At 43.6% G+C, this 26,318-nt stretch overlaps 1 pseudogene; it reads right to left on the bottom strand.

Annotated features, from left to right (window-relative positions):
- Window positions 1-6,645: 6,645 nt before the first annotated feature.
- LOC129051249 (putative uncharacterized protein LINC02693) lies at window positions 6,646-25,634 on the bottom strand (annotated as a pseudogene).
- Between the last annotated feature and the right edge of the window lie 684 nt (window positions 25,635-26,318).

The raw sequence follows: 26,318 nt of genomic DNA, 5'->3' as shown, positions 1-26,318 counted from the left end.
CAGAATCCTGCTCCCAGGACAGGGCTGGGATGGGGACGTCTGTGGTGATGTCATCTCCAGCTGTGAGCTCCAGAGCAATGCTGTCTGGGATGAGGGTCTGGGGCATCCTGAGCTCCTGGAGAAAGCTGGGTGCAGTTAAGAGCTCTATGAAGATTGTATGTGGTGGCAACGCTGTTGGGATAACCCATGGGTAGCCTAGAGAAGAAGTACTGTTTCCCACTGCAGGTGAAGGTGAATTAAGGCAGAGAGGCTATTGAAATAGGCACTGAACAGAACATGATAGCCGAATCTCTAACAGCAAAATATTTACCAGTTGTTGACTGGATGGGGTCAGTAAGTTCCATAATACTGGGTGTTGGGTATGGGGTCTTAATGAAAGGATTACAATGTTAAGGTTGTAGTAATCCACCGTGAAGCACCATTTAATTTTTTCCAGGCTTAAGCACAGGCAAGACTCAGCTGTCAAATGGAGAAGCAGTAGAGAGAATCACCCTTTTATTAATTAGGTTTCATATATTAAGTTTTAAACTTGAAGGTCCTGTACATCTGAATTGTGTCTCTCCCAAAATTACATACTGAAACCCTTACCCCAGTACCTCAGAATGTGTCTGAATTTACAGATACAGCCTTTAAAGGGTGTGGTTAAGTTAAAGTGAGACCATTAAGGTGGGCCCTAATCCAACATGACAGGTGTCGCTATAAAAGAAGAAATTTGGAGACATAAAGAGACCTCAGTGCTGGGTGTGCTCATAGGAAAGGTCATTTCAGGTCGGGAGAGAGGCCTCAGAGAAACCAAATACCCCACACCTTGGTCTTGGAATTCCAGCCTCCAGAACAGTGAGAAAATAAATTTCTATTGTTAAAGTCACCCAGTGTCTGGTAGCCTTAGCAGACTAACACATCTTGCTATAACTTACGTAGAGTCATATTAACTATTTTAACTGGGGACCTGCAAGGTCCAACTTGTCTCATAGTTATAGCAATATTAACTATTTTTATTGGGGACCTCCAAGGTCCAAGCCAATTTGTAAGTGCCAAAGACTTAATTGAATCATATCTATTATTCATTGTGTTAGAGCATGTTTTAGGGCAACGAGTATTATGCCTATGCAAAATTTAGGCAACGCTACAGTTAAAATAAAGCATGGCTATTTTTCCCCTATAGTTATTTTGCCAGGATTACAGGCATTGCAGTGTTTAAATTTAGTGAGATTCGCAGGTATAACTGTAACTTGAGTCCCGGCATTGACTAAGTTCATGAAGCTTTGTCAATTGGTGCATTTTAACATTTGTTAATCTGAAGCCCATGCCGCACAGGCACAAAAGCCAATCACGGCTCCTTTTATCACTTTGTCATATAAATCCTTATAGTAAATTTTGTGTTTCCAATTGGGTCAAGTTATGGACCTTTGTTTTATTACATATTTGTTACTGGGAAAGGGCACTGTTCCAGGCCCCAACAGAGAATTCTTGGATCTCGTGCAAGAAAGAATTCGAGGCAAATCCATAAAGTGAAAGCAAGTTTATTAGAGAAAGTAAAGGAATAAGACAATGGCCACTCCAGTGGCCAAGCACGGAGGCTCATGCCTGTAATCCCAGCACTTTGGGAGGCCGAGGAGGTGGGCGGATCACCTGAGGTCGGGAGTTTGAGATCAGCCTGATCAACATGGAGAAAACCTGTCTCTACCAAAAATATTAAAATTAGCTGGGTGTGGTGGCGGGCACCTGTATTCCCAGCTACTCAGGAGTCTGAGGCAGGAGAATCACTTGAACCCAGGAGATGGAGGTTGCAGTGAGCTGAGATCGCATCATTGCACTCCAGCCTGGGCAACAAGGGTGAAACTCTGTCATCATCATCATCATCATCATCATCATCATCATCATCATAAAAGAATGGCCACTCCATAGGCAGAGCAGTGGAATGGGGTGCTCAACTGCTTGCACTTATTGTTACTTTTTGATTATATACTAAACAAGCAGTGGATTATCCATGAGTTTTCCAGGAAAGGTGTGGGCAATTCCTGGAATTGAGGGTTCCTCCCCCTTTTAGACCGTATAGGATAACTTCCTGACGTTGCCATGGCATTCATAAACTCTCATGGTGCTGGTGAGAGTGTCTTTTAGCATGCTAATGCATCATAATTAGCGTGTAATGAGCAATGAGGACAACCAGACGCCACTTTCATCACCATCTTGGTTGTGGCTGGCTTCTTTACCGCGACCTGTTTTATCAGCAAGGTCTTTGTGACCCGTATCTTGAGCTGACCTCCTATCTCATCCTGTGACTTAGAACGCCTACTTTCCTGGGAATGCAGCCCAGTAGGTCTCAGCTTTATTCAAGATTCTCCAGGCTTGAGGGTGGAGCCTTATTTACCCAGCCCCTATTCAAGATGGAGTTACTCTGGTTCAAAAACCTCTGGCATTTATATTAAAATATATGGAATATATGAAACATTACATTTAGGTAATTTTCAATATTCATTTTATTTTCATCCCTGGTGTCTAGCCCTGCCCTCTCCCCCATTTCTGGGCTTCTGGCTGCCCAAAGCCGAGGTTTTGAGTTACTGTCTCTGGCTGACAACTCAAAGTGTGGACCTTCTAGGGGGCTTGTAGGAGGCAGGGTGTGGGGTGGGGATCACAGGCAGCCCAGCCTCTTTCCCAGGCTCTCCAATCCCCTCTAAGGGGGTGGGATTTACCCTTGGAACCTAGACACCTCCCTTTCCGGCTGCACACACCCCCGCCTGCTCTTTCCTCTAGAAATGCAAAACTCCATCACTGCACACTCCTAGATCCCTGCCGCAGAAGAACTCTTTGAAAAATGAAGTGGCTTCCTTTCAGGACAATATCACCATTTATAGTTTCCTGCTATTTACATCATATACAATTTTATCTGAGTTGGGCAGAGTGCAAATGACACTAAAAACCAATGCAAAAGAGAATCAATCACAAGATTTTTTATCACAGTATCAACCAAAATGCTCAATCTTACATGAAAGAGATATTTTCCCACTTTGTTCTTTCATAATTGTGACTTCTTTTCCTCTGAGTGTATATGTCACACATTTGTATGCATTTTCAAATGGGCTACAATTTGTAATTCCAACTTGGCTTCAAAATGCAATTCCATATCTAGACATGTAGTTAGGTAATATTTTTCAGGAAATAGAATGTATTTACTATCTGTATCCAATGATTTCACCCACGTTCATTCATGGGCACTCCTGCTACCTTGTGGGGGAAACCAAGAGGGATCGGGGCAAGTGGTGCCCTCAAAGGAGAGACAAGCTCCAATTATTAAAATATTTCAGATCCTCAGGTCTTTGTATACAAAATAATTTAGGACATATTTACTTTTTAGTTTAAATAGCCAAACTTTTTACTTGTGCTATTTTTTAAAACTAAATTTTATTGAGGTATTGATATGGAAAAGAGACAGGGAAATACTGCATAGAAGAGGGCGGCTCCCCAGCAAAGGCCCCACCCTCAAGCCTGGAGAACCATGGCCCTAACTGGGAACAGGCATTTCTATTTTCGTACCCAAAAAGTTGCCCTTTGGCCCACCACACCCCCATATCCTGTACCAATATAAACCCCAAACCCCAGGCTCCAGGAGCAGATGAAGAGATGAAGAGATGAGGAGAAAAGCAGACAAACAGCAGAATGGTGTGGCAGAGAAAGCAAGAAGATGAGGAACACCTGAATGCTGAGAGGAGTTCAGCTGGGGGTGGTCAGAGAGGATTTTGGCTGCTGGACGGCCAAACTCCAGGGGAAGATCATCTTCCCACTCCATCCCCCCTTCCAGCTCCCCATCCATCCCTACTAAGAGCCACTTCTACCCCTCAAAGAAATCCCTGCATTTATCCTTCAAGTCTGTGTGTGACCTGATTCTTCCAGGATGCTGGACAAGAGCTTGGGATACAGAAAGCTGTCACAATGATCCTCTGCTTTTGCAGAAAGGCTGAGGGTCCACTGAGCTGGTTAACACTCAAGCCATCCAAAGATGCCAAGGCTAAAAGAGCACATTGTAGCACACACCCACTTGGGCTCCTGCACCTGTCCCTGTGCGTGATCCCCCTCCTGTAAGGGGTTTGAATAGGCAGAGAGCCACACTACCTTGTCACACGTCCTGTGAGGGGGGCCAGGGAACTCTCCTGTCTCAGTGTAATTTGTGTTTACCAAAATTAAAATGCAGTTTGATGAGTTATGAGTTGTTTTAACCTTATTTTTATAGCAAAATTTATTAAATATACAATAAAAATATGTTTAAGAGGCACAGTTTGACTATAAGCATCTTAGTACATGGAATGGTTAACAGTTGTTAAAATCTCAGTTTCATCAAATTGGGAAAATATCCAGTGTGACTGAATAGGAGCAATACCAAATTCGAGAATATTTATTAAATATTTTATTACTCATTAGAAATCGAGGTATCCCAATGTGAAATCAGTGTGACCTAAAGCAAGCAACTCACATCACCTTGGAATCATGATTTCTTCTTCAGGATAGATAAGGGGATTAGACTAAAAGATGTCTTAGGTCCCTACAGTTCAAATGTGCTACGACTACCAGTCCATGCCCGCAGAACACCGACTCCTGCCCCTCCCTCTTGGAAACCCTCCTCCTGCACCTCCCATCCCTCCACACCCTCCTGCTTTTCCTGCTGCTCTTTCCTGATCTCCAGCGGCCTCTTCCTAAATGCTGGCATTCCCCAGGCTTTACCCTTGGGCCTCTGATCCTGCACTGCCTGGTCTTCACAGCTGCAGCAGCTGCCTGCCTGCTCGTAACTTCCAGGTCTGTATGTTGCGGCCCCACGTCCTGGCCCCAGCATCCCGGAAGCACATCAGACGGCTGCTGGACATTCGTCCATGGATGTTCACAGGCACATCCAACTCCCCATGCCCAGATTCCCCTCCCTCACACCTCAAATGCTGCTTCTTTTCCCATTTTCTTTATTTCAATAAAAAGCACCAGCACTCATTTTAACCTCAAAATCACTGAGTGATTTAATTTTCCTATGGCATAGTAATCTATGTATTGGACATGAGAAAATGGACGCTTAGGAAAATGAAGGAACATGTCTAAGGCTACACAGCCAGTCAGTGGTGGAGTCTGGATTTGAACTCAGGTGTGTCTGACTTGAAGGCTAGGGCCCCGAACCCTGTCATCCACCCTCATGTGCCTCAGGCGGGAACGTGGGTGCTGTCCTGGATGCCTCCTCCCTGTCACCATGCACAGCCACTCTGCCAGGACTCACAGGCACACAGGGCTCTCGGATCAGCCCCTCGGACCTCTGGCCCAGCTTGGTCAATCCACCTCCATCCTTGCTTCACCCCTAACACAGCCATCTTCCAGCCAGTCTTCCACCTTCCTCTCTTCAAGCCATACTTCACATTGAGAAAAGGTGCTTTTGCTACAGTACAGGTGACACCACTCCCTGGCTTACAAGGTGCTGGTGGCAACCAGAAGCTCCCGGGATAGGAGAAAACCTCGCACTCACAACAGCCTCTGTCTGCAGCTCCAGCATGGGGGTGGTCCTCACTAGCCACTATTTCATAATTGTGAACTTGTCTGCTTGTTAAAATGTACTTTTAACCCCCAAATCAATACTCGTGTTGCTTTCACAGCCACAGGAAAACATGTGCAGAGCAGGGCAACAATCTGAGCCATCGGCCTCCCAGCAGAGGCCATGCAGGGCCCCATGCTGCCTTCTTGTTCCTACTCTCAACCTGCAAACCAGTCTTCTCATGGTCTATATAGTACCACTTTTTTTGCAGTTTTGAGCTTGTTGTTGGAGATTTCACTGTTTGAAACGGCCTCTAAGCATAATGCTGAAGCGCTGTCTAGTGTCCTAATGAGCAAGAAGGCTGTGATGTGCCTTACAGAGAAAACACTTGTTAGCCAAGCTTGGTTCAGGTGTGGGTTCTAGTGCTGCAAATTGTGAGTTCAACGCTAATGACAAGCACTACAGTGCATCCAGAAAGAGGAAGGGGAGTTTCACCAACCTGTACACGAGGCTGCTCCAGAAAGTGCAAAACTAACACCACTGGTGTGTGGCGAAACCATGGAAAAGCAGCTACATTTGTGACTTCATGAGATGATGACCAATGAAAGCACAGCGGGCAGCACTGTTGTGAAGAGAGCCAAAAAGCGGCCTTAGCTAATGCTGCCTGGCTGGCACCTTTCAAAAGGTAGCATGGCATGGAAAGTGTTAGCTTTTCAGGAGCGGCAGCTCTGTATGTCAGGAAGTACTCTATGGGAAAAGGGTATGTGGAGAGCAGTTTTCAACACTGATGGGACTGGCTGGTTTTACAGGGATGTTGGAAAATGAAGCCATGGAACATGAACGGTGCCTTGGCAGTTGAAAATATTGCAACCAGAGGCTTGCAGGAACCTTACCCTGTGTTTCCCCAGAAGCAATACTTTAGGACCCGGAGGCAAGTTTGCAGAACATAACCACAGCAGATCACCAGATAGGCCGTGCTCCTCACTCTCCTGCCGCGACGGCTGCAGCTCACTGAACCACAATTGCCTGAAGACGCTTTTCCTAGGTGCCCTCTCCCATCCGTCTCATCACCGACGCTCATCCCTTAAACCTCAGCCCCAGTCATCCACAGGATATGTCTCTGGACCCTGCCTCCAGGGCACTGAGAGGTTTCTTATATAGCACTTTTATTTTATTTTTAAATTTGATATACAGTGCCCACACCATATTTGATTGACACTATGTTTCTATGTTATGGTATCTAGCACAATGTCTGACTCATAGAGAGGAGCAGAAAATATTTGTTGAAAGAAGCATAAAGTTTAACAGTATTCATTCAATTTATTCATTCTTCCTAAATGAAGTTTCTTGGGCCTTACATTTTTAATTGATAAAATAGTCTTAAATTAACATTCAAATAATAGCTGTTCCCTGAAATAATCTAGAGAAGCCCTGTTCCCTCTCTTTTTGAGCCACCTATAATAACATTCTGCTGAGCCAACATGGAGCAGTTCTCCCGGCACATCCTGCTTGGGGAAACCGTGGCAGTGACCATCATTAATGGGAGTCACAGAGCCCCTCCAGCCTCTAGACTACGCTGCCAAGTCTGTATGGTGAAGGCCCTGAGTCGCCACAACACTGAAAGTGTTTGAGGTGCTCTGGACGCAGGAAACACTGCCTGGCCATGGAGCACTCTAGTGGAGGAGAGGTGAGGATTACCCCTGGCCATGGAGCTCTCTAGTGGAGGAGAGGTGAGGATTAACCCTGGCCATGGAGCACTCCAGCAGAGGAGAAGTGAGGATTACCCCTGGCCATGGAGCACTCTAGTGGAGGGGAGGTGACGGATTACCTCCTGGATCATGGCCATATGAAACAGAAAGGTGTGGGGCTCTAGTAAACCACTAAGTTAACTGAAACTGGGAAAGAGCCAGGTTGGCGGAACATGGACCTAACCCAGTCTGCAACCCTTTTGTGTGAAAAACCACAGCCGTTATCTTGCAACTTCGGAAATGAAAAGGCGCGTGGGTTACAAGACAGCTAAAAGCAGCAGGGCATTTCCCTCAGGCACCAGAAGAGGAAAGCCCTGGCAGTTAAAATTATTCCAACATATTCTTAGCATATAGCACAAGCTCACCGGCACATAGCCCCGTCCAGCACAACCTTAGAAAACTTCCCTCCAGCCCTTTATCTTTGCAGACAGCCCCTTCTCTGCTGTGCTGCATGTTGCATTCTTGCAATGTATTTTCATAGTTTCTGTAATAAATTTGCCTTTCTTTACTCACAGTTGTCTTGGTAAATACCTTTACTACCCACGACAACCCTGGCCCCAGCAGTCACACTCACGACAAAAGGGGCCCATGAGGAATTCTGCCAGGTGATGTCTGCAATACAGAGCCCAGGCTCTAACCGGAGGCAGCCAAGCTCCAGCCATTCCATCTTGAGCTTCTACCATAAGAGGAGCAACCCAGGACATCAGCAGCCTGGGAAGGAGAGAATGGTATTGTCCACAGGGACCTAAAGCCAGAACAGTTTCTGGCTGCTTGACCTGAACATCAAGGTTGCAGACTCTGGCTTCAGTAACTGTTGGCAACAAGCTGAACACCCTCTGGGGCAGCCCCCTTGTGCTATCTGGGAATTCTCCTAAGGTCATAGGCACACTGGTCCACAGTGGTGCTGTGGAACCTGGAGTCACCCTCTGTAGCCTGGACACCGGGTCCCTGCCTTTTAACAGACACAACTTCAGGAAGCTGCAGCAATGGATACTGACAGGAATGAAACACAACACCTCTTACATATGTGCGGAGGGTGAAAACCCACTGAAAACATTTCTCATCCTCGACTCCAGCAAGAGGGGCACCTCAGAAAAACCCACAAGGGCCCCATGGAGGAACACCGGCAGAATTTCAGCATGAGAAGGAACCAGAGCCACCCGGACGCTGAGCTCTCCCTAACCCCAAGAGTCCTGGCAAATTGAGCTCATGTTGTCCATGGCTTGCGAGTGAGACTGAATCCAGGACTCGCTGATGGGCCACCGAATTGAACCTGGGCTGTATGCAAACATCCCAGCGTGAACGGCTCCAGCATCACAGTGAATCCCCTGCCTTCAGCTGATGCCACCACCATCTGCAATCCTTTCCCTTTCTGCATGACACAGCCTAGAGTCTCTGCGAATCCAAAGCTGAGGTTTCAGCCATTCCCACCTTCAATTCCTCCTGGAAGAGCAGCAGCCTGGAAAATCGGCAGCCTGGGGAGGACCAGGGTCAGGGCAGAAGCCACAAGGACAGCCAAGGTGCCTGCCAGTCCCTACCTAACCTGGAAATGAAAACCACCAATTCCAGAACAGCCCCCAGTGTGGCCCTGTGGTGCCCCCATGGCAGCAGCAGCAGTGCAGGCACCATAAGAAGCCAGTGGCTGCCAGGGCGCGTCCTCCAAGGAAACATCCTCCCCAGGCAGCTCCATCAGGTGCCACACTAGCAGAATTTGCCTGAAGGCATGACCTCAGCCACTCCCTCCTACCAACACCCATGCTTCAGGCCAGTCCAAAAGACCCGGCACAAGCTCAAAGGAGAGTGGGGGTGAAGAAGCCTCACAAGGTGGACAGGTGAGGGCCAGGAATAAAATGAAGGATGTGTGTGTGGGTGTGGGGGATCAAGTGCATCCTGGTGCTTTCCACGGAGCATGCAGACCCCGAGTTCCACAGAGCACGCAGGCTCTGAGTACCACAGAGCACAAGGACTCTGAGTTCCATGAATCACACACACCCCAAGTTCCATGGAGCACAAAGGCCCTGAGTTCCATGGAGCCAGGAGACTCCAAGTTCCACAGAGCAAGAAGACTTTGAGTTCCATGGAAAATGAAGACCCTGAGTTCCATGCAAAATGAAGACCCTGAGTTCCACAGAGCATGCAGACTGTGGAGTTCAATGAAGCTCAATGAGATGATGCAGGAGATCGGCCAGGAGTGGGACACAAAGAGCTGCTCTGTGTGCACAGCATGTTTGGTCTTGGGGGCCTTTGGCTGTGGAAGTTGAAGGTGCATAAAATGCAGAGGCATTTGCTCAACAGGTTTTCAAAGAAGAGGGCATGCAGCACTTCTGCACACTCAAAAGCATGCTGGGCGGAAGGTTAAATGACAGCCTGTAGCTGGCTGGGCAACCAGAGGAGAGGCTGGCTGGCCTGTGCCCACCTGGGCAAACTTCAGAGACTGGATGATTTTTTCTGGGGCACTTCTCCCCTTCTCTTCTGGGGTGCTTCTCTTGTCTTTTCTTTCATGTTTATGGGGCAGGGGTGATGATTCTGTAGAAATAAAGATAAGAAAACTTAATGGCCAGGCATTTAACATCTTATTTTCTGAGCTTCTGCTAATGATGGGTTGTGACTACTGACTTGAGTGGTTCTCATTAGGTTCATCTTAGAGAACACAGGATCGTCATTTCCTAGAGCAGGTTGCATAACAATGATATTAACACCAACAGGCACCACCACACGTGGTTCATTTTTAAATTTATTTTTTAGAGATGAGGTCTCATTATATTGGCCAGGCTGGTCATGAACTCCTGGGCTCAAGCAATCCTTTCACCTCAACCTCCCAAAGTGCTGGGATTACAGGTGTGAGTCACTGTGCCTGGCCTGGCAGTTCCTTATAAAGTTAAGTATACACTTATCATATGTAAGCTGACAACTTATATCCACACAAAAACTTCCATGTAAATGTTTATGATAGCTTTATTCATAACTGCTAAAACTTGGAGGCAATCAAGATGCCTTTCAATAGGTGAATGGATAAACTGTTGTGGATTCACACAATGAACTATTATTCCTTGATTTAAAACTGAGCTAACAAGCCATGAAAAGACACACAGGAACTTAGATGCATATTGGTAAGTAAAAGGAGCCCACTTGAATGCTATATACCATAGAATTCCAACCACATGATATTCTGTAAAAGGCAAAACTATGGAAACAGTAAAGACAGCAGTAGTTGCCAGGGTTGTGGGAGGGGGAGGGTGAAAAAAAGGAACAACTAGCTGAGGCACAAGGGGTATTTTAAGACAGTGAAACTATTCTGCATGCTGCATTAATTATGGATACATGTCATGTCATTACACATTTCTCAAAATTATAGAAGGTACAACACAAAGAGTGACTTCTAGTGAATTTTAGTTAATAATAATGTTTCTACATTGTTCATCATCTGTAACAAATGTACCACAAGGCAAGACTGTAAGGGTAACAACAGGGCATGTGGGCAGGAAACTGGATATATGAGAACTCCCTGTACTTTCCACTCATTTTTCATGTAAATCTAAAACAGCTCTAAAAAAAAGTCCAATAATTAAAAAAAATCTAAAGGACCATCAAGGGCAGAATGGATAAATAAATTACAGTATGTTTATACAATTGAATAAAATGAATAAACTTGCAAGTTAAATGTAATCTCATGGTGGTACACAAACACACACACACACACACACACACAATAGAACATATACAAAAGGAAATGAGGAAATTAAAACATTTCATTACCAAAAAATCAATTAAATACAAAAGAATACAGTATGCAGGAAATGAAGAACAAAAAAGCTATAAGGCATATAAACAACCAACAGTATATGACAGAAATAAATCCCTCCTTATCAGTAAATAAACAAAACCAAAAGTTGGTTTTTGAAAAGGTGAACAAAACTGACAAAACTTTAGCTAGATTGACTAAGAAAAAGAGACTCAAAGCCAAAAATAAAAGTGGGGCATTATTACAAATTCTACGGAAATAAAGAATTATAAGAGGTGTATTATAAACAACTGTTTGCCAAGAAATAGGACAGTCTAGATAAAATAGACAAGTTCTTAGGTATACAAAACCTACTAGGACTGAATCATGAGAAAACAGAAAATTAGAATAGACCCCATAACTACTAAGAAGACTGAATCAGTCATCAAAAACTTTCTGACAAAGAAAGGCCCTAAATCAGATGGCTTCACTAGTGAATCTTATCAAACATTTAAATAACACTAATCCATCTCTTCTAAAAAACTGAAAATCAGAGAACATTTCTAAACTCATTCTATGAGGTCAGCATTACCCTGATACCAAAGTCAGAAAAAAAGTAGACAAGAAAACTAGAGACACGTATCACTTCCCTGATGCATATCAATGCAGAAATCCTCAACAAAATACCAACAAACTAAATTCAGAAGCATATTAAAATAATTATACACTATGACCAAGTATAATTTATTCCTGGAATGCAAGGATGGTTGAACATTCAAACATCACTGCATTAGGAGAATGGAGTGGTAAATCACATGATTATCTCAACAGATGTAGAAAAAGCATCTGACAAAATTTAAATACCCTTCCATGAAAAAACACTCAGCAAATGCAGAGGGGATGGAAGCTACCTCAATATAATAAAGACCATATATGAAAAACACACACTAACATCATACTTAATGGTGAAAAACTGACAGGTTTTCTACTAAGATAGGAACAGAGCAAGGAGACCTGCTTTCAACACTTCTATTCAAAATGGCTTGGAAGTTCTAGCCAGAACAATTAAGCAAGAAGAAGAAACAAATGGCATCCAAACTGAAAAGAAAGAGGTAAAATTATATTTGTTTGCAGATGATATGATCTTAGATGTAGAAAACCCTAAAGATTACACACACACACACACACACACACACACACACACACTCCTGTTAGAATAAACAAATTCAGCTGAATGGTAGGATACAAAATCAGTGCACAAAAATCAGCTGTGTTTCTAAATACTAATAATGAATAATCTGAAAAGGAAATTAAGAAAATTCTATTTACAATAGCATCAAAAAGAATAAAATACTTAGGAATTAACTAAACCAAGAATGTAAAAATCCCAATGATGTCTTGTGCAAAACAGAAAAATTCATCCTAAAATCATATAAAATTTCAGGATCCAGAATAGTCCAAACAATCCTGAAAAAGAACAATGTTGGAGGACTCATACTTCCTGATTTCAAAACTTAGTACAAAGCTACAGAAATCAAAACAATGTGGTGCTGGCATAAAGACAGACATATAGACCAACAGAATAGACTAGAGAGCCCCAAAATAAACTCTCACATATATCGCCAAGCGATTCTTGTCAACTCAACAACAACAAACAACCCAATTGATTCATCTGTGTTGTATATGTTCTATAATTCTATTTATATGATATTTTAGAAAAGGTAGTATTACAGGGATAGAAAATGATTAGTGGTTGCCAAATAATGCAGTTGGGGAAGGGGTTAACTACAAACAGGCATCAAGAATAGAGAATCTTAGAGGTGATGAGACAGTTCTGTTACTGTGAACGTGAATGTATAACTCCATACAGTTGTCAAAACTCATGAAACTGTATGTTACAAAGAATGAGTTTTATTCTATATAAATTTAAAAATCAACAAAGATGGTGGGTGGGTCAGATGGAATGCAGTTGGTGACAAATGAATTTTACTGAATTAAAAATATTGACTAACCCATATTGAAGAATGTGGGGGAAAAAAGTCTTCACCTAAGTAACCTTGGAAAATACTGTTTTGACTGCATACTGTAAGACTCAAGAACTGCACACAAACATACTGTATTCTGGTTGGCAAATTTGTTTCAGGATATGGGTTAGCAATTCTGAAATGATTTTCCATGTTAGCAAATATATTTTAGAAAATTAGAGCCCAGTTTCTCTCTGTAGATGAAAGAGTTATAAATAAACAAATGGAGAATGCTAGAATAAACCCTAAGGTGCTGGACTGGACTTAGGAATGTCAGTATGAACCCATGTCTATTTTAATGTATCTGTTTAGATGGACAGATGTAGATAGGTAGATGCTGAGTTTGTATTCATGCATACATGTTTGGAAACATTCACGTGTTTCCAAACTATGCTGAGAGGGCCTCGAAGCAGTGATATCCCAGTATTAATGAGCACACCCAGTACTCAGATCCTGGTTTCTAAATACCATTCTCCTATAAAAGAAACCAAGGCTTCTTGGAGAAATGACTAATTCTAGGCCTGCCATGAAAAACACGAGATGAGACTAGAGCAACTTGCAGTGCCAGAAAATAAGAAAGTGCTTTTAAAAAACATAAAACGGTGGGGACATGTCAAAAGAAGCCAACCTGGAAGAGCTATGACTCAAGGTGGAACAATGTGAGTGGCAAACAACTATAACAACACTAAACTGTAACCAAGAATATAAAATAAATATCCACAAGTCCATACTGATATAGAAAACATTAAATAAATCAGGAAGGAAAGACAAATCTTCCTTGCAGAAGAATTCCAAGTAATAAATGTTGAAGGAGCACAAACAGAAAACTACCACTAGAACACCACAGTAATCATTACTGCAGGAAAGAGTCATCAACGAATGCAAAAATTTTGGATGAAGAAACAGTATGTTTCTGTGGCCTCAAAACATCTCCCTCCAAATATTTATTATATATTTTTCTTTTTTTTCCTCTTAATTTCATCTAAAGATCTATGACTAAAGCAAATATAACACTGTGTTGTGGGGTTTATGCCATGCAGATGTAAAATTTACAGCAACAACAGCACAAAGGATAGGAGATAAATGGCACTATTCTGTAGCAAGTTTTTCTATTTTACATTCACTGTAATAGTACAATATTAATTCTAGACTGTGAGAATGTTAATGATGCACATTGTAATCCTTGGAGCAACTGCTAAAAAATGAAAAAATGTGTCACTTCAATGCTAATAAAGGAATAAAACAATACAAAAAAGTACTTGTAAAAGAATGTTCATAGACCTTTACTATTATGATAGCCCAAAACAGGAAATAACCCAATATTCATCAACAGAGAAACGTATGAACAAACCATGGTGCATTCATACAACAGAATACTATTCAGCAATACAAAGGAACAAACTACTAAAACACACACTATGGAGGTGTTTCACAAATATTATGCTGAGACTGCTGGACATAAAAATGTATATTGTATGATTTCAAGTAAAACGAACTTACGGTTAAAAAAACCCCACGACAGTACTTTCCTCTGGGGAAGTTAAAAATTGCCTAGGAATGAGCATGAGGGTGTTTTCTGGGGATGATTGAAATATTCCATTCTGAAAAGAGGTGAAGGTTATATGGGTGTATTTATTTTTCAAAGCTGTACAATTAAGATTTGTGCCTTTCAATGCATGTGTATCTTACCTCACCAAAAAAGAACTAAAAAAAAAATAAAATGAAGGGTAGTAGGGAAAGGGCTGTGGTACAGAAGAAACAAAAATGGCACATGATTATTAGCTGTTGAAGCTGGATCATGGCTCTATTATACAATTTTGTTCAATTTTTATATATTTAAATTTTTCTGTAACGAAAAGACTTGCACAGAAAGACAAAACTGATCTGTAATGTCAGCTGTTAAGACACTGGTACATTTGAAGAGGAGGGAGGGAGAAAGCGCTTGTGGGCCACATGAGTGAGGCTGCTTCTATTTCTTGGTTACCCACGTGTATCAATTTTGTCATAATATACATTGAGCTTAAGTGAATGCTTTATGCATGTATTTCTACATGCATGTTATATATCAACAAAATATTTAAATATCACGTATTTGCACACAAAACTTAATATCTCAGAGTAACAGCAGCATTTTTTGTTTCAAAGTGGGACACTTCCACTCACAGCATCAGCAGATGAACTGTAATATTCTGATGTATCTATTAGTGTCCTAACCCTTGGGTGAGACCCCCTAGGTCTTCCCATTTTTGCCTCAATTTGGTAAGTAGCAAGACTCTTATTTCTGATGATGTGATTTTATTTCCCAGCAAACTCCTCCCCAAACCAAGGCCACAATAACTAGCACGGTGTTCTGCACATCGTATGCACTCAGTACTTGTGAAATTGAGTTGAATCAGAAACAAAATGAGGAGCAGAGGTCAAGTCCTGCAAAAGATAGTATGTAAATAATGTAAATAACGCAAGTAAGACTGAAAGGCTACAGCTCGGCAGCAAAGACTTCACATTCGTTTGAGAAACCATTTGCTACTAGTTCATCAAAAGACGTTGGTTTCACGCTGTGGTTCTCAATTCTGGCCACACATTGTAACCAGTTGGAGAGCTTTAAACAGCAAGGATGTCTGGATCCTACCCCAGGGATTCTGATTTCACTGGTCTGTTGCAATTTGGGTTTTGGGAATTTTAAAAGCCCCCTGCCACCCAGGTGATTATAAGGTGCATCAGGGGTGAGAACCTTAGCTGTGCCTGATTTCCTTGTGTGCTGCTGGGATTTGCCTCATTGCAGCATCTCAGCTTTGTGGGGAGGGGTGGTGGGCAGTCTTAGAAAACAGCTCTGCCCTGTTAAAATCAAAGGACGGCTTCAAGATGTGCTCAGCTGCTTGACTAAAGTGCAGCAGGAGGAAATGTCTTTTCAGCAGATCTATCTTTACATCACTTGCTTTCAGAGTAAGAGGTTGTTTTGGGCACAGCATTTTGATTTAGTCTGTGTTGAAGACCAGTAATAGCCTACAAATACCAAAATGGGATGAAAAGAATTTCCAAACATGTGGAGTGCTTTATACGTGTTTCTTCAACCTTCCCTGTGTCTACACCCTTTGCAATGCGCTTTTACAGCTGCTCCCATCCAGAGTTAGAATCTGTTTCCCAAGACTTGGATCCAGCTGGCAGTTTTGGGCCCAGTCTCAAAAGGTCTTGAATGCTTCTTCCTTTTCTTTCAGAACCCTGCCATCTCCATGACAACAAGCCCAGGTTAGCCTGCTAGAGGATGAAACACTTTGGGGAAGAGAACCAAAGTTGCCCAGTCCACAGTCAACTCACTCTCAACAGCAGAGCTTCCTGGTCACCAGCAGCTGACCCCCTTCTCCCATACACACACATGAAGATTGCTATACCTTATAAAGGTACGGCAGGTTTTATAGGTATAGTAAGTAATTTATGGCAGGAGCCTGTCATAAATTGCTGACTTGCTCAATCATGAGCTAAATAAGTTTTGGGATGGCTCATTACACAGTAACAGCTAACTAACACACCCAGAGCTGACAGGATGCCAGGATTAACAACATGCTGACTACAAGTTAGCTGGCACACTATAGGGACTGTCTAGGTACTGAATTCCTTTTCCCCTTATTAGAAGTTGGGTCCCTTGAATTATAAAGAAATGCATGTAGATGTGTATGTGCTTAAAACTCACACAGTATCGCACAACACAGGAGGAAATAGATGACAGCCTGACCACTAGGGCAAAGGCCAAATAGCAAGGTAAGGCGTTTGTCTGGAATCTATTCCCTCCAAATCTAAACTCTGGAGGTCAAGGCTGTGGACAGGTCCCACCTCCTGGGATCCCGCTGTCCTCTGATCTCTGGAGGGGAGAATGGCCCCACCAAGCAGCAGATGGGCAGCAGTGGCCTACCTGTGGCCACCTCCTGCTGGCAGCCCCTGCTCTCTCAGGGCACTCTCTCTTCCTTTGGGACTGGGAAGAGATGTGGGTAGGGAGGGGGAGCTCCCTCGCTCCTGGCAGACAAGTGGGGTTCAGGCCCTTCACCTTCCTGAGTTCAGGGAGTCAGAGCTTCCAGAACATCTGGAATCTGGCTGCTTTGAACTGAGATATGCTAGAAGTGTAAAATATGGAGTGAGTTTTAAAGATTTAGGACAAAGAAATGTAAAATGTTTCATTAATAATTTTACACTGATCACACATTAAAATATTTTGGATACATTGGGTCAAATAAATTATATTATTACAAATCACTTCCACCTGTTTCTCTTTAGTTTCCTTAACCTGGCTAGTAGAAAATTTAAAACTACAGGCAGGCATAGCTCATATTGTTTATATTGGACACGGCTGTCTTAAAGGACTGCCTCCCTTCCGAAGCTCAGGCTACCTCCAGTCATGGTGGAAGGGGAAGTGGAGCAAGGAAGAAAGGAGATGGGGTGCCACGTGCTTTCACAACAACCAGCTCTCATGTTCCATAGAGCAAGAACTCACTCACTACCACCGGGACAGCACCAAGCCATTCCTGAAGGATCTGTCCCCAAGACCCAAACACCTCTCACTAGGCCCCACTTTCAACATTGGGAATCAAATTTCTTTCTTTCTTTCTTTCTTTTTTTTGCTAGAGGACAGGAAGGTTATAAAATCTGAAAATTTTAAATAATTTGTCATTTTGTTGTTTCCATTTGTGAACAAAGGACTTAATAAAAAATTTAAGATTTAACATTACAATAAAATACATTCATTTCAATATCACACTGGAATTCAACATTGTTTTGCACGGGGGCTGCAGAAACAATGCAGAGCTTCTTCCTCCTCCAGACCCTCACAGCTCAGCAAGCCTCTCAAGGGCTGGTTGCTGGCCACTGCGTTTCCAGTTTTTGTAGGTTCTCTTCCTCCCAGGTGATTAAGGAACAAGGCCAAAGGTGTTTGAAGCTTTCAGAAAACACAGGATTTTTCTTTCTGTGGCTCACCAGCATTTTCATTTCTATTTCAGCAACACCATATGCAGGCCACAGCTGAGCCAAAACACATGATGAATTGAGTCTGAAATCAAATTGTACCTAATATTTACAGCCATGTGCATTACTAAAAAGGGACATATCTTCCAACAATTCCAGTAAGTTCCCAAGACTTAGTTCACACTGGGTACTAGCCTGTGATGTTCCCCCGTGCTTGTTACTGGGGGCAAAATTGGACAGTGTTTGCTGAGTTCATGGCTGAGGGGCTGCGGTGCCATGCAGGGAGCAAAACTTCCCACTGAATAACACCCCTCTGTGAGAGCGGCATGGCGGCCTAGGTCAGCTGGCTCAAGGCAACTGCCTCCTTTTTTCCTAAAAAGCAACATTTTCAGGGAAAAACCCCAGCTTCAATGTAGGAAGGTTTTGATGGTGGCTCAGGCCTGGGACTGAATTAAAAAGGAATAAGGAGATAAAATCCACATTTTAATTATAAACAAATGTCTCACTGAAAAAATTCCAGACCCATAAATCCATCTATGTATTAGTTATTGGAGTAATTTAAAATGTGAGGAAATTATAAAGTGTGTGTCCCTTATTATATATTTCTTCCCCCCCACCACTTTTTAAACATCTAAAGTTCCTAACACATAGATACTCTTTATGAGGAAAAAAAAAACCTGTTGACATTGATACAGTTTGAGTATTTGTCCCCTCCAAATCTCATGTTGAAATTTGACCTAGTGAGACCCTGTCTCTACAAAAAATTAAAAACTTAGTTGGGCATGGTGGATTGAGCCTGTTATCCCAGCTACTCAGGAGGCTGAGGTGGGAGGACCTCTGGAGCTCCAGGAGTTGGATGCCACAGTAAGCTACGGCTCAGCTCAGCCATGGCTTCTATAGTGAGCTATAACTGTGCTACTTCACTCCACCCTGGGTGACAGAGTGAGATTATCTCTTTAACAAAACAGAAGAAAGAAATTTGATGCCCAATGTTGAAAGCAGGGCCTGGGACGGGTGTGGTCGCGCAAGCCTGTAATCCCAGCACTTTGGGAGGCCGGGGCAGGCAGATCACAAGGTCAGGAGATCGAGACCATCCTGGTTAACATGGTGAGACCCCGTCTCTACTGAAAATGCAAAAAAATTAGCCGGGCATGGTGGTGGGCACCTGTAGTTCCAGCTACTCAGCAGGCTGAGGCAGAAGAATGGCATGAACTGAGGAGGCAGAGCTTGCAGTGAGCTGAGATCATGCCACTGCACTCCAGCCTGGGCGACAGAGCAAAACACCATCTCAAAAAAAAAAAAAAAAAAAAAAGAAAGAAGAAAGAAATTTGATTCCCAATGTTGAAAGCGGGGCCTAGTGAGAGGTGTTTGGGTCTTTGAGGGCAGATCCTTCAGGAAGGGCTTGGTGCTGTCCCAGTGGTAGTGAGTTCTCGCTCTATGAAACATGAGAGCTGGTTGTTGGAAAGCATGTGGCACCCCACCTCCTTTCTTCCTTGCTCCACTTCCCTTTCCATCATGATTGGAGGCTTCCTAGGGTCCTCACCAGAAAGAGATGGTGGTGCCAGGCTGGTACAGCCTGCAGAATCATAAGCCAAATAAATCTCTTTTCTTCATAAATTACCCAGCCTCAGGTATTCTTTTATAGCAACACAAAATAGACTAATACAGACATCAATGGGAATATTTAATATTGGAAAATTCTTTTTCATTTTCTATTTTGTCTGTATAGCTAACATTAAAGAAGCCAAAGATATAGAATGCTACATCTCAGATATTGCATTTTGTAAAAAACATGAAGGTAAAATCTTTGTTTCTTCAATTACTAATCAATGATAGTTGCACTTTGCCCATTCTATGCAGAATACAGTTCCATGAACCATGGGGAGATGGAAAATAACCATGTCCCAGCCTTCCAGGTAAGTCCCTGGAAGGGATGGCTTAGTGCTGTCCCAGTGGTAGTGAGTGAGTTCTTGCTCTATGAAACACGAGAGCTGGTTGTTTGAAAGTGTGTGGCACCCCAGTGCCTGGAAGGCTGGGACAGGTAAGATTGCATCTCTGTGCTCTGCAGTGTCTGTCACACAGCAGGCACTTAATGAGAAGGCTGCTGAATGAAAGAATACTTCCAACCAGCTTGGATCCCAAATGCAGGTTCTCCCTGAAGTTCTGACCTCACATTGTGGGCACTGTGGGCTTCCATGCACATGTCCACACCACCCGTGCACCCACTTCCTTCCTGGACCTGAGCAGAGCCCCACTTTCCAGCTCCTGCCTGTGAGGGGATAACCAGGCCCCTGGGACCCACAGCTCCAGCAGCTGGAATTCAGAGTTTATGACCTGTTTTCCACATTCCCCCTCTCACCCCCTCAGGACCTGCACCCCGCTGCACTGCACCTTCTATTCTGCTGTCATGGCCCAGAGCTCTGTTCATCTGCTTCAAGCAGCTCTCCACCCTGCTTCCTCCCTCCCCTCCTGCTGGATCTCTTTCTTTCATTGGTTCTTTTCCCGTTCCCTCAGTAAAAGAACTCTCCTTCCACTCTGCCTCATTCACATTCACTTGGGAACCAAAAATTCACCCCACAGCTTAGTGTTCCCAGTTGTGGAAAAATTCAGACATCTTCTGGAATGAGACAAATGTGAAGAAGCCAGACATGAAAAAACACTTATATGGATCGATTTATATGAAATGCCCAGAGAAGACAAATCTATTGAGACAGAAACTGGATTTGTGGTTTCTTACAGCTGGGGTAGGCGGTGGGGGGAACAGAGTGATAGCTAAAAGGTACAGGACTAACAAAAATGTTGTAAACTTAACCACGGTTTTGGTTGCACATATCTGTGATTATATTAAACCCTAGCAGATCATAAGGTATGTGAATTTTTCCTCAATAAAGCTGTTTAAAAATAAAAAAAAATTAGGCTGGGCACAGCAACTTACTCTGTAATACCAGCACTTGGGGAGGCTGAGGCAAGAGGATTGTTTGAAGCCAGGAGTTCAAGACCAGCCTGGACAATAGAGTAAGACCCGATCTCTACAAGAGATTTAAAAAATTTAGCCAAGCATGGTGGTGCACACTTGTAGTCCTAGGTACTCAGGAGGCTGACGTGGGAGGATCATTTGAGCCTGAGAGGTGAAGGCTGCAGTGAGCCGTGATGATGCTACTGCAATCCAGCCTGGGAGACAGAGAAACATCCCAACTCAAAAAAAAAAATTATTACGAACTATTTTATACATACAAAATTACACACACACACACACATACACAGACTCACATAAAAGTAAAATAAATAATTGTACCCATCACCTACACCACTACATTTGAAGCCGTCTGCATGGTTGGCCCTTCTGAAATGTAACCCCATCTGGGACAATCATTCATCTGAAGCTTTACAAAAAGTATTATTTCCCTGACTTTCATTATACTTTTATTACATAATAATATCTCTAAATAATACATTGTTTCCCTAAATAATATACTGCTTAACTTTGTAAGTTTTTACACTTTCTATAAATGTGCTGTGTATCTCTGTAACTTGCATTACTCATTCCACATTGTATTTTCGAGAGCCTTCTATGTTTTAAGTAGTTTCTTATTCAATTCTATACATTGCTTACTAATTAGCCTTTAAATTGAATATACTAAGACCTGCTGGAGAGAGAATTCTTGTGGGATAATGAGTATAAAGTGCTTAAAGCAGTGCCCCATTCATTATAGGTATTCAATACATGTAATACTATACACAATATTTTAATACTGAGTAATTATATACATATTATGATTGCCCCTTTCTTTGTGGATGCATATTATTTCATCAGCTGCACTATGAACTAATAGTTTTCTTTCTTTTAGGGGAGGTGGCAGGGTCTGGCAGTATTGCCCAGGCTAAAGTACACTGGTGCAATCACAGCTCACTGCAGCCTAGACCTCCCGGGCTCAAGGATCCTTCCACCTCAGCCTCCTGAGTAGCTGTATCTATCGGCAGTGCCACCACTCCCAGCTAATTTTTAAATTTTTTGTAGAGATGGGGTTTCACCATGTTGCCCAGGCTGGTCTCTAACTCCTAGCTCAAGTGATCTGCCCACCTTAACCTCCCAAAGTGCTGTGATTACAGGTGTTAGCCATTATGCTGGGCAAGAATTTTCAAACTACGGTAAAATTCAAGTTACAGAGACCTTTGGGAAATGCCTCATTCTAGGTATTTGAAGCTTCCAGATAGCTAAGATTAAAAATTTTTACATACTAACTTGTTTCTAAGTGTATGCTTTTACATTTAAACAAACTAAAAACATGAGCTTTATAAAAAAATTTCAGCCATTTCCAAATTCTCTTCCAAACTTGTTTAGAAACATACATGACAGAGCTTTGGTCGGATTGTGCAAACTTTTGTGTGTTCTGTTTTTAAAATATTACTTAACTTGTACACTTCCACACATTGGCATGGCACATCATTGCCATTTCCAATATGTTCCTGTGCTTCACCAATTTCCATAGCTGTCAGAGGGAGAGCAGCCCAGGTGACAGGAAATGAAGTTGTCTGGCTCTGAGACCTTACCAGGAGGACTTCTGGGATCCAGAGTCTTTGCATGGGGCAGATGACATATTCTTAGAGGCCATTCATTTTTTCCACTGTAGCTGCTAGTGCCAGTTTCCACTCCACTGCCTGAGGGTAGGTTGATCTTGAAAGCCCTCACCGATGGATTTGTGGTCACGCCTGGAACCCTGTGCCAAAGAGGACTGGGAGGTCCCGTTCAGGAGGGAATCCTCTGACTTATTACTGGCATCTGAGCATCTCCCAGCATGGCTGTTCCTACTTGTAATAAGGTGATGTCAAATGACTCCAGGGCAGTGCTCCAGTTCCCATGAGCACATCTGGTCACTCTGGGAGCTTCTGAGTCAGTGAGCTCTCTCCTTACATCCCGATACACTGTTGTTTGCAAAAATATATTTTTATAGGCAAGGTATTTGTGTTTTGGATTTGCACCCTGATGTAGGCATTAATTTGTTTAAAAGGATAATTTAACATTTTCAGGAAGCTGAACATCTTTAAATTGTCTTTCAATTATTTCTAGTTTTATTGCATTATGACCCAGAAATGTGTACAATTTTTGTTCTTGTATACTCACTAAGGATTCTTTTTGTTTTCAGAGTAGGACCAAAGGTATTTCTATTTGTTTGCAAGTCTGTTGGCTCAGTTTCTAAAGAGTTCATTTTGTTACCATGTTCTTTTAAGTATATACATACAGGTTAGTTATGTTTCCAGTTTCCTGTGCTTTTTATTTTTTTTTTAAACAAACTTTTCTGGCCCTTCATTCTCTCAGACTTTTCCTTCCATGCCTTATGCTGTAGATAGAGTCTGTGATCTAGCATTTGTCAGTTAAAATTGTATTCACCTCTGGAGACCAGAAAATCTGACCCACAAAGCAAGAACAAGCAAGGGTAGGAGATGAGGCTGAAGAGGCAGGCACCAGGTTCTCTGAGCTTTTATTCACTGCAATGAGTAGACAGTGGCAGAGTTTACACAGGGTTGGGGGTATGCCTATATCATGTTTTAACATTTTCAAGAGATCACTCTGGATGCTTGAGAGGAGGCTGGACTGTAGCAGGGCAAGACAGGATGCAGGGAGGTTGGAGGATCTTTGGCAGTAGGAGGATTTTTGGCAGTAGATCAGTAGGAGAGGAAGGTGACTGAAACTGGCTGTGGAAATGGAGATGGTGAATCAAGATGCTGGTTGCACTCAAGAGCCACAGGACTTGCTGTGTGGTTGCATGGGTGTTGGGGGAGAAGGGAAAGGAGTCAGGGATGACTCTTGGTGCTCCCCTCAGGGAAGAGGCCCCAAGCCTAGTGGTTATCAACAGATGGATGGTATTTAAAGCTATGAGACTGTGTGGGATCATTCTGAGAGGATCACTAGAGATCTGGTGGAGGAGGAGCAGGAGGATGAAGATAAAGGTGAGAGGGAATCCAGGAGGGAAGGTCCCTAAAATCCAGAAGAAAGGGTGGAACTCCTCAATTGTATCGTCTGTGTCAAATGCAGCTAAATGACTGAGATAAAAGTCGTTTCAGCAAAGTACCCTGGAGGAAAGCTAGAGAGGAGTGGGTGCAAGAGAGGACATGAGGTGAGGCAGTTGCATGGAGCAGAGAAACAGATGGTAAATGGAGAGAAATCTGGGGTTAAAGAAGGTCTATTTGTTTAACGCACAGCATTAAGGAATGCTTGTGTGTGGACACTAGCAAAAAATCGGTACAGAGAACCCCAGAATTCTGGGGTCATAGCCCGAAAGGACTCCTCAGCTCCAAATTTACTTGAAGTTACAGCTTCCATCTTTAAATTAAATGGGATTTTTTTTGCCATCTATTTCATCATACAGGATGTGACACAGAATATATCCGAAATTATTACTTTCCTGGAAGAACACATCTTAGTTTTTAATATCTAAACTGTATAGCAGCTATTTATCTCACAAATCATTTTTCAGGCTGGGTGCGGTTGGTGACTCATGCCTGTAATTCCAGCACTTTGGGAGGCCAAGGCAGGAAAACTGCTTGAGTCTAGAAGTTCGAGACCAGCCTGGGCAAAGTGGGGAGATGTAGTTTCTACAAAAAATTTAGAAATTAACAGGCATGGTGGCACACACCTGTGGTCTCAGCTACTGGGGAGGCTGAAGCAGGTGGATCGCTGGAGCCCCTTTCGTGGTGCAGTTTGGGCAAAAGAGCAAGAACCTGTCTCAAATTTTTTGGCTGATGGTTGTAGACATAATGTTTGAGCTTTCAAAAATTACAGCATTTTAAACTAAATAGTTTGCTGGAAAAAGCCACATGTTGCTTCCAGAAACAACTGGTAGACCATCAGGATCATGACAGTCACTTCAAAAAGCTTTGGTGTGTTGACAAAGGGGAGGTTCAGGTGACAAAGGGAGGTTCAGCAAAAGGATGTTGCTGGTCTCAAGCCATAGCTACTGCATCCAAGGCAACTGCATGTTAACAACCATATCAAATGTGGGTGACCAAGTGGCAACATTTAAGCATTTTACATCCTAACTTATGTGCAACTTAAACCTACTGCCTCATTGTGAGTTAGGAAATTGGTAGGTTTTTTTTCTATTGACTTGCTGTGCCCTATAATTTTTCCTATTTAAAATAATGGGAAACAAGTTTTCAGTTTTTTTCTCAGAAAAAGTCTGACATTTCAGGCAGATATGTCTGACAGTTATTACCAGCAGAAGAGTTTCTAGCCTTTTCATCGTAAAATTTTAATTACTTACCTTGAAAATTACTTAACTTCGTTCCTTCCAAATCTGGTAGTAAAATGGGTGTTCCAGAAAGCTGTGGCACGGATCTGCTGCTTTGCTCTTCTCTGCACAGACCTGGGGCTTGAGGAGCCTGCAGCCACGAAGTATAGGACGTCATCAGAATGGAAAAGTGATCCAGATGGTCCCGCAGGCGCAGCGCTGGGGCGCAGAAGTGCAGCCTGTGCACGGCGGGTGGGAGGCCTGCGGGCTCGCGGGGGCTCGGGACTGTGTTCTTGCGGCCGAGAGGCACACACAGGACAAGGAGGCCCCGACCCAGGCTGTTGGAGCCCGCGAAGAGGGGGTGAAACTCCAAGGGGCGTAAGGGTGATCACACGTGCGGCCAAGCTTCCCGTCTGCATGGCGAGGGGCTGGGCCTTTCCATCGCGATTTTTCTCCCATTATGCCGGGCGCGGAGCGGGCCCTGGGGCGGCGGGACCGGTGCGGGCGTTCTGTCAGCACGGAGTCCTGGAGGCCGGCGGGGGGATTCGCAGCAGCCCGAGGGACGGAGGGACGGCAGAAAGGAGTCTCTACTTCCAGGTTCCCAGTGATCGCTACGTTCGTTACAAGCAGTAAACTGACGACTTCAGACACCGGCTATGGAGCTCCACACGCAGTCCTCAAACAGCCAGCCCCGCCGGCCAGGCGCGCAGCGCAGGTCTCGGGGGCGGGGCGGGGCGGAGAGGACTAGACGGAGCTGGGCGGGGTTGAGGAGAGGGGGCGGGGCGGCGAGGAGGGAGCGGGGCGGGGAGGAGGGGGCGGGGCGGGGGGGGCGGAGAGGCAGGGGGCGGGGGGCGGGGGGCGGAGGGGGCGGGGGGCGGAGGGGGCGGGATGAGGCGAGGCGGGGGGAGGGGATGGGGCGGGGCTTGGCGGGGGCGGACCCGCCCGGCGCTGAATCCAAATCGTATCTAAGCTATTTTCTAGCTCTGACATCGTATACATCGCTGCATATGTCAATAGCACGCCAAATACTGTATAAACCAATATTGATTTTTTTTTCTTCTCGGGAGGTACTATATAAATAAAGTACGTACATCGTATCTAATATCAGAACATTCAAATCCCATATGGAAAAGATTATAAATT

This window comes from Pongo abelii, chromosome 19, assembly GCF_028885655.2.
Source record: "Pongo abelii isolate AG06213 chromosome 19, NHGRI_mPonAbe1-v2.0_pri, whole genome shotgun sequence".
Classification (NCBI taxonomy): domain Eukaryota; kingdom Metazoa; phylum Chordata; class Mammalia; order Primates; family Hominidae; genus Pongo; species Pongo abelii.
Note: the sequence above shows the minus strand (reverse complement) of the source record. Positions and strands in the feature narration are given on the sequence as shown.